This window comes from Polyodon spathula, unplaced genomic scaffold (genome assembly GCF_017654505.1).
Source record: "Polyodon spathula isolate WHYD16114869_AA unplaced genomic scaffold, ASM1765450v1 scaffolds_385, whole genome shotgun sequence".
Lineage (NCBI taxonomy): Eukaryota > Metazoa > Chordata > Actinopteri > Acipenseriformes > Polyodontidae > Polyodon > Polyodon spathula.
Window position 1 is genome coordinate 1,089 of NW_024471877.1, and position 8,932 is coordinate 10,020.

The window sequence follows — 8,932 nt, forward strand, 5'->3', positions numbered from 1 at the left end:
AGTGCATGGCAAAACAGCTGTGTCTTGCCTAGAACTGTGTTACTGATTCACACACAGCTTGTGTGCAGAGCTTTTATTTTTATCTAGAAATGTCAATGGATAGCTGTGGCAATGTGGTAATTAGTAGAGCAGGTGAATTGCAAGTGCAGTAATCTAATGAAACAAACAGACAACAAAGTATGGGTGAAATGTTTTTTTTTTTTTTTATTTTATTTATTTTTATTATTATTTATAATCCAATGGTTTATTGACCAAACAGAAAATAACAAGGAGTATGCAATACACAACCATGTATATTGCACAGTGGTGAAAAAGGGTTGCATTCCCATAAATAATAAGCACAGTACTAAACACACAATAGAGACACACACACGATCACAAGTCCAAAGTGAGTGCTCTTGCATGTGGTGAAGTACAACACAATATGTGCTACACCTGCTGAACAAGTGGTGAAATGTTGTCTGGGTTTTAGTGCTGGCCGTGGGTGACGGCTCTGGATCGTGTTAGCTGTCTAGTCTACGTGAACAAATAACAATGAACAATGATTTAGAAAGACAGACAGACAAAACACTCGCTGTTCTCTCTCGTAATACTCAGGTCCTTTCAGTTTCAGCCTAATCATAATAAGGCACAGATCACATTACTACACCCCCCATTTATACCATCAACCATGACCCCTTGGTTAACTAGCACATCTGCTCCTCCAATCCACGAATGCCATGCTGTGAACCTTCCGGGTCAATGGTTTAATGTACAGTAGCTCCACCCCCCTTCTGGACGTCCGACTTCCACCGAACCCTAGGAATAAATTGTCAGGCCAATTAATCCAAGGTACTCTGTTCCCTTTACACAGCGCCCCCACAGGTCGGGGGGGGGGGCACACAAGTGACTAGTATAGGACACAAGTGACTAGTATAGAAACAAGAGGGTTTGATGAGTTTTCATGGAACAGATGAATGTCAGCCTTTACTCAGTCCATGCCATTTGACTGTCTTTGTCCACCAAGCCCAAACAACAGATTTTGCTATCTTCTATATAATTGTAACATGGAAGGTGAAGATCTATCCTGCTAATGGTCCATTTGATTTTTTAAAATATTTTTTCGCAATGCAATCAAAGTTAATTTTCTTACGCTTCCATCAAAGTGCTTTTGATCTCAAAGGCTCACAGATTATTTTTTGTTTCATTAATATCCCATTATGTGTTTCATATAATTCAGAAAATGATATGAAACACACCTAATAGGAGATTAAAGTAAAAATTAAAACATCATGACAATGTAAATATTATAAATAATCCCTTTAAGACTATTTCCATGAAATAGATGTATTCCACTGTATTACTTTTAATGTTGTGTGCATCTTTCATATACAGTAGGAGAATGTGACATCAACCTACCCTTGTGACTGGAGGTGAATTTGACTAAGATTACTGGAATCATTCATAAGCTCTGGCCATGAAAATAGTTTGCCAGCTAAAATGTCTGAACTCAGTATTGAGAAACTGAAGACAGACCTATTTCCTTAAATAAAACATTTTTAATAGGAACCAATTTTGAGGAAATGTGGTAAAGCGCAAACCTAAGGGAAAAGGGCTTTAATGATTAAATCAATTAAAATGTATTATTCTCACCTTTTTAAGACAGTTTAATGAATGGAATTTATGCTCTGTGTATCTTTTTTTTTCTTTTTGAGTGGCTGTAACTGCCAGAACGACTCTGCTAATATCCCCAAATGACATCTTGTCAGTGTTTAAAACACATGCATTGATCAGTGTGCTAACAGTTCTTTGAACTGGCAGCAATTTCTGACAAAGGATGCACCTACATTTTCACGACAAAGGGCTTGTGAATTGCTCAAGAAAATCAAACGTTTGAAAATGAAATATAAATGTGATTATTATTACAGAGCAGCTGAAATGTTAAATGTCAATCGAAAAACAAACATTACCCTGCAATAAAGTAAACAAATGTTAAGAAATATGTTTGCATGTATGTCTTGCTTTTACCCAAGTTAGTGAGCATCATAGGACTTATATAAATACATATATTCTATTTGAGCTAGAATGTTAGCCATATATATATATATATATATAATGTAATGATGAAACAAAGGCTTAACAACATTCACGATAATCCTCAGTTTAACCGAAGAGGTTCTATTTTAATGGTCTAAACAGTTGTTTTACGATATAAAAAATATCAGTTTTAGAAACTGTAGGGCAGTGTTTTTTTAAGATCCACCCCATTGAGACATACTATATGCCCTGGCAAAGACAAGAGCATTGAGGTGTCAACAAACCTGGAAATAAACTGTAATATGCCATCATCCCTGCTAAACAGCAAACAATAGACTGTAAATGAGGTGTATATCACATGACTGACAACGCTGCTATGCCAGTCAGTACCAACATGTATTGTGTAAAAAGCTGCATCTGTGTTGCATATCTGACAGACTAACATATCTAATTGTAGGTACTTTCCAGTATTTTGACAGGTGCTTCTACATCCACGACTGACAGACTTAAGTGCTGACAGACTTTTATGCGGAATTAAAAGCAGTAATTATTGAAGAATGTTCACATTACAAATAGTGGCCTCCTGGCTGCCCCTGGAAGCTCCTACTGTACATCCTATTAACAGCTGTGATATTCAAGTCAGCTGTTAGAAAAAGACAGGTGCTCTGTTTGAGTCAGCCTGTCATCTCTGTAGATATGTGGAAAATGTCTGCTGTTGGTGCACTGTACTGTATTCCCACACAGCTACTGTAATGGGCATGGTTCTACAGTGACGATTGCCTTTTTAAAAAGTATTGGATCAAAAAATGTAAATGCAATGCAGTTCTGTTCCAGATTGGAGGGTTTTTTTTTTTTTTTTGCCAGGCAGAGGTGGTTTTATAAAATTGTGTGGCTTGAGGTGAATAAGAAAAAATGAATACTGAGACAGAAACAAATGCTTATTGCATAGTAATTAGGATAGAGAATGTTTCTGCTGCCTGTTTCTTGTGTGTGCACTGTGTGAAATCTGTGTACAGCACTGTGCTGTACCTATCATTGGTGGTACATTAGTACAGGATCTTTCTTCTGTTGAAGCAATGGCTTAGGTATTGTGGAATTTATACAACGTTTGTAAATAAACCACGGATGTCCAAGTGGCGTTTCAATCACAACCTCAGTCTCTTGTACCATCTCTGCCAGCATATCCCGGTACATTTTTAAAAGATGTATAATATGTTGCTGGCTGTTAGACACCACCAAGCTCTCTGCAGCTATTCAGAATGGCTGTTTTTCAAATACTTCTTGAGTTGCTATACAAATCCTAGGAATCCTTTTTTCGTGCTGCTAATTAATATCTAGTACCCACAGGTTCAGTTGTCTGTTTTGAGCAACACTCACTGTGCTGTCTGTAGTCAATTAAACCAATTTTCAACCACAAAAATAAACACAAAAGAGCACTGAATATTTAGCATGTACAAATATAGTGCAGTTTGCAGTGTTAAAAAGATAATTATTGAAAGGAATGGTTACCAGCTTGTTTCAAGGAGCTTCCTGTGCCTTGGTTTATGTACAGTATACTGGCACACATTTGGAATGAAGCATTTCAAGTTGTAAGCTAATAGTGTATATAAAAAAGAGATAGGCACTCCACAGAATCAAAGCCTTGCCTGTCTGCCTACCATTACTTTAATGATATATGACCCTTGTGTTTCTGTTTACAAAGTTCTGGACAGTAAGAAAATTATAAACTCCTTTGCAATGCCACTGGACAACTTCAGAGCTTTTGCTGCTGTATGATATAATGTGACACATTTCATACATCAAGGTATCTTTTTGTTTTCACTGAATACACTTGGACAGTTTAATTGGTATTGCATTTTCACGCTTTTCTAAAAATAATAACATCTGTTTGTCATTAAGCTTATAAAAGCGAATCTATGCTCATTCTATAAGGGGTGCTGGCTTCTTTATACTCTTTTTCTCTTTTTATGACATCACAGTGAGGTAAGCATCAACAGGAATTACATAAAAATGAAAAAACAATCTTGCAGTGGGTTAGAAAAAAAAAAATCAGGTAAAGGCAGCATAAATAGCCATACATCAGACCCTCCTACCCCCAAATACAGATTGCTATTAAGTAACGGATTGGGCAGAGCAATTAAATGCATGGTTACATTGCTTTCAAAATAAAGAATATCAAATCATTTCACAGAGACTGCATGAGCGATATCATTCCACACCATACCCCATTGTTCATACAGAAATAATCCAATCAGGCAGCAAAAAGAAGACCCAGTCATTGCTAATGGGCTGTACAGTTATTCTATTTGGTAAATGCCACAATCATTTTGTGCAAACTTAACATTTTCCCTATTAAAATAATTGTATCTTATTCAGTTAAAATTAAACTAACTCGCTTAGAATACTGTTGAGACAGAAAAAATGACCCTGCAATTCTCCATGGAGCAACAGTGTGAAGTTACAGTATATTACTTACAAATGATGATGGATGACAGGAGCAATACATATGGCTAATACATTTATAAAGTGCACTGCATGCAGTATAAACTGCATTACTTATCTGCGTTTGGTTTATTGTGATTTAACCATTCTGGAATAGGTTAAACTGTTGCAGAAGCACAGAACCGATTTATTCCAGTGTGTACCAATGTGAACCATTTTTGTGAAAGGGAAATAAAAACTGAAACCTGCCACTTTTACTACATTCTGAATATTATTGGCATAAATACTAGAAATATAATAATCTTTATTTTTATATTTTCATAGTGGAGCACCATCACAAAGCACTTTAAAGATACAAGACCAGGGTGTGTGAACCATGCATCAGCTGCAGAGTCACTTATAACAACATCTGACCCGAAAGACGGAGCACAAGGAGGTTATGTGACTTGCTCAGAGTCCCACAATGAGTCAGTGGCTTAGCTGGGATTTGAGATGGGGACCTGCTGGTTACAAGCCTGTTTCTTTAACCACTGGACCACACAGCCTCCTATATGATATATGTGCCACTGGGCTCTATTTTGATGCTATAAGACATTTAAATACAATCTTTATTTCTACTCCCCCCCCCCCATCCCCATATATCCCTCCATAGAGATAATATATTAAGCCATTTTTTTAATTCTATATAAAATCAGAGAAAACAGGGCCATTCTAGAGTGGGTTCAGGAGTTTAAAGACAATGGCACATGGATATGTCACTGTTTAGATTAAAAAGACTAAACGTATTACATTTTACGGCTGCCCAGGATATGGGGTTTACTTTTTTAAAATATTCACAGTAAGATTTAAAAATAATTCAATATTCACAGTAGGGACCGGTAATCACTACATTAGACACAGAAAATGTATTAAATCTGTTTCTTTTTTTTAACATTTATTTGTAAAGCTGGTTAAAAGCATGGTCATCAATGAGAACCTGCATGAGGCTTTTCGTCAGTTGCCATTTTATTAAGGCAATATTAACATGAAGGCTGAAGTATCGTTAAACCTCATCTTAAACCAATAATGCACGAGTGGAATCTTATATTGTTAGGTATATTGCAAGGTAGCTTTTAAAACCTATACTGTAGAAGTCAAATGCCACTTGTTTGTGCTGCCAGTCTACTTGTTTTAGTGCCTTCTGGTGTAGTTTCTCAGACATGGAAAAGTCACATCACTATCAAATATAACAAGACACCATTCTCACATAGCCTGGTGGTTTTGCTATAGATTATTTTGTATTCCAGACTTAATAATTTACGTCATTGATTATTTCATCTTTAAAATGATTACTGTTATTTTTGCAAACACATGACCTATCAGTCCATGTTATAAACTGCAGACCATGCAGAATCCTGCTAAAATATTAATATTGTTAATCTGTTACAAAAGCTTTGCTTTTATGAGAAGGCTACTGTCAAACAAGTTTAATCTACATTTTTAAATAAGCAGGGACTATCTGTAGTCATTGCTTGACAATCTGCAGTCTTGTTCTTTCATAAATTAAACCTATACTGGAATCCAGTCAGTTCACAACAGATGGTTCCTCTAAATCTACAAGTTTTATGAGGAAAGAAAGACTGCATGAAGCTATCAACCAACATAAAAAGGTTGTTACATGAAGTATCCAGATTGTGCAATAAATACTATGAACCACTATTATCCCTCATTGCTTATTTATAAGAGATTAATCTAAAACTCAGCTGATGACAAAGCAGTCGTGTTGTGGGCAAGTTGGCACACATTCCAGATCTTTCAATATCTGTTTTGTTTTAACTTGTTGTCTTACTTGAGGTTTATTAATGTAATGTGTCACAAGCAAGGAATACATACACTGACAGTTTCAAGTTTCATCACTCTTATTATTGTACCATGTGAATCAGGCAATATTCCTGGCATCCTTTTAAATGCTTTTTCTTATTCTCCCTTGTAACACGGTGGTCTTTTCTCTTTGAATGCAGTTAGACCTTCAATTCTGTCCTTCGTTGGAATGACCTATAATACACAAGTAAACAAATGCAATCTTTTTTTTTTTTTATCATTTTCAGAAGCAATTGCAAGGTCAGGGGAACAAAAAAAAACTGCTTCTGATGCTGAAAATGCTTCAAATGTCATTGAAAAATGAATACACAATAAATGATAAGGCAAATGAAGGTCAAACTCACAAGGCATGCGAAAAACAAAGTGAAAAGGCAAGAAGCAAAAGGATAAAATATAATAGAGGACATAAGTGTATTTTCAACGCAAAAGTAGCATTCATTTAATTTCTTTGGAGCTTTGTTCAGGACAGGTGAAAGCAAAAAATAATTTTACATCCAGCAATATTCTGTTTACATACCTGAGCATAACAAGCTTCTTCAATCGCTAAACCTGTTGCCAAGTCAACCTGAAAAAGAACAGCAGCTTTACTAATTAAGTAAGGGTGCTGCATTGATGTTGAATGTAGGTAGAAAACACAAAAAGTAATAAAAATAACTACATGACTTTTGCATCCAGCTTCTTCCATTATCCTTTGACAGTATGCTGAAGCAAAAACCTATAGAAATGATCACTGCACAAACGTTTTAATTTGCTATCCTCCCATGTGCTTTACAGCTACACTATTTCACAGCCCCTTCTTGCTCTCTTACTTGATTTATTGAGCTGCAGGTGATTCATGGTGAACAGGCCAAACCTAAACACATTCAATCTGACTTATAAAATGGAGGTTTTCAAACTTCTTTTGTTGATCATCATCCCATTTGATTTACTGCTGCTAACCACGGTGGCCCTGACTTGCTCTACACACACTGCACCGCTCCGCCTGCCCTCCCACAACACAGGAAAACAACATCGCTCAAAACCGATTCGCTAAAAGAGACAGCTCCCTTAGCAAGGCAGTCTAAGATGCTACTTCTGTTACCAGGGAGTGAATTCGCCAGCAGGCATTCAACCAGCCCCTCTAGGCAGGCACTGTCAGGAATACCATGCTGTGTAAACAGAGTAGATTTAACTGTTTTACTCAGTAGGCAGGCAAGAATCCTCCCCCCCCCCTTAATATTTCACAGACCCTCTGGGCAGTCTTCATGGACCCTAGTTAGAGAACCACTGATAAAGAATATCAAAAGGATTAAGAGCTACTCAACGAATTTAGTCAACCTTGGCTGCTAAAATCATAGCAGAACAATCACATGAGATAAGGAACACATCAATTATAATAGTAAAAAGGTTCATGGGAATTTGGATTTTCCAGAAGCCTTTGCAAGCAACATGCAATTGCTGTGCAGCACTAGGAGTCACATGCATGTAGTCTATATACTTTTCTTTTTATAGCTGTTTTCATATCACTTGAAACAACCAGAGAACAGTATATTAGGTTAATTAAGCCCACACAAGGCCAGATAAAGGAATACAAGTGCATTTTTAATCATCTCCCCTCTTTTGTCTTCTCTTTTTGATACTGTACTCATGTGTCCTAATTTCCCATTTTGTGATCAGACCTAAGAGGAATTATAGTATAATGCTGCAAACCTGTAATAAATAAATAAATAAATAAACAGGTGGAAAAGTCATATTTAGCACATAATTATTTTGTGATTTTGGATCACTCTGACCCAACTACCAGGTTTACTTGTTTTTCCTTTCACATTTCATGAAAGAAAATTGAACAGCAACTTAAAAAAAAAGTTCTTATTTTAACGTGTCAGCTTTATTAATAACAGAAATTAGACACCTTTCATATTAAAAACTGGTTATTGTGCCAGGCAGCAGCAATAGCCTAAAGTTATACAATGTCGTTTCTCCTGAAAATACACACAAACATGACAAAGATTACAAAGAGTTTGAGTGCATATACTAATCAATGACAGGGCTACTCTGCTGTGTAACAAACACAGTACATTAACAAACAGTAAATCAATCCAAAGCCTAATGTTGCTATATTGAGCAAAAATATAAGTGTAAGAACGAGAACACATTTTGTCCAGCTGTACTTTTATCTATTAACAATAGAATACAAATCTGAAATGTGAATCTAAAAGTTCATAGGAATTAGAGGTCATTCTCAATAGGTTATTTAATGCATGCTGTTATGGGAAGTAAAGCAAAAACACATTATGAAATATTTCCTGTACCACGATGGGTGAAGGGTGGGTGTGATACTGTTTAAATGCTTACCTCAATTCCTCTGTTAATGGCAAGCTTAGCCATTCTCATAGCTATAGGTCCCTGAAATGCAGATATAAACAATATTACTACTGAATACCTTAGAAAGAGAGATGCAGACAGACTGGTTGAGAGGTAGAGCAATTCAGGTGATAGGATATGGTTGCAACCTGATTCAGTTTTAATCATCCCTTCTTGTTATTGCCCTCCAACGTAAGCAGAGTGTTTTTGAACACACCCTTTTCAACAAAGATACGTGTTCTTTAACATTCCATCTTTTTTATTTCCAGAA

At 36.2% G+C, this 8,932-nt stretch overlaps 1 long non-coding RNA gene across 2 annotated transcripts; it reads right to left on the bottom strand.

Moving 5' to 3' along the window:
• Positions 1-320: 320 nt before the first annotated feature.
• On the bottom strand, positions 321-8,797 carry LOC121308130. Of its 2 annotated transcripts, XR_005948466.1 has the most exons (4): positions 8,653-8,797; positions 6,836-6,883; positions 6,369-6,492; positions 321-798 (listed from the first exon to the last, which is right to left on the bottom strand). It is a non-coding gene; the product is annotated as an uncharacterized LOC121308130 (long non-coding RNA). The 2 variants fall into 2 exon arrangements; XR_005948465.1 differs by lacking the exon at positions 321-798 and having other exon boundaries at positions 6,261-6,492; positions 8,653-8,772.
• Positions 8,798-8,932: the final 135 nt, after the last annotated feature.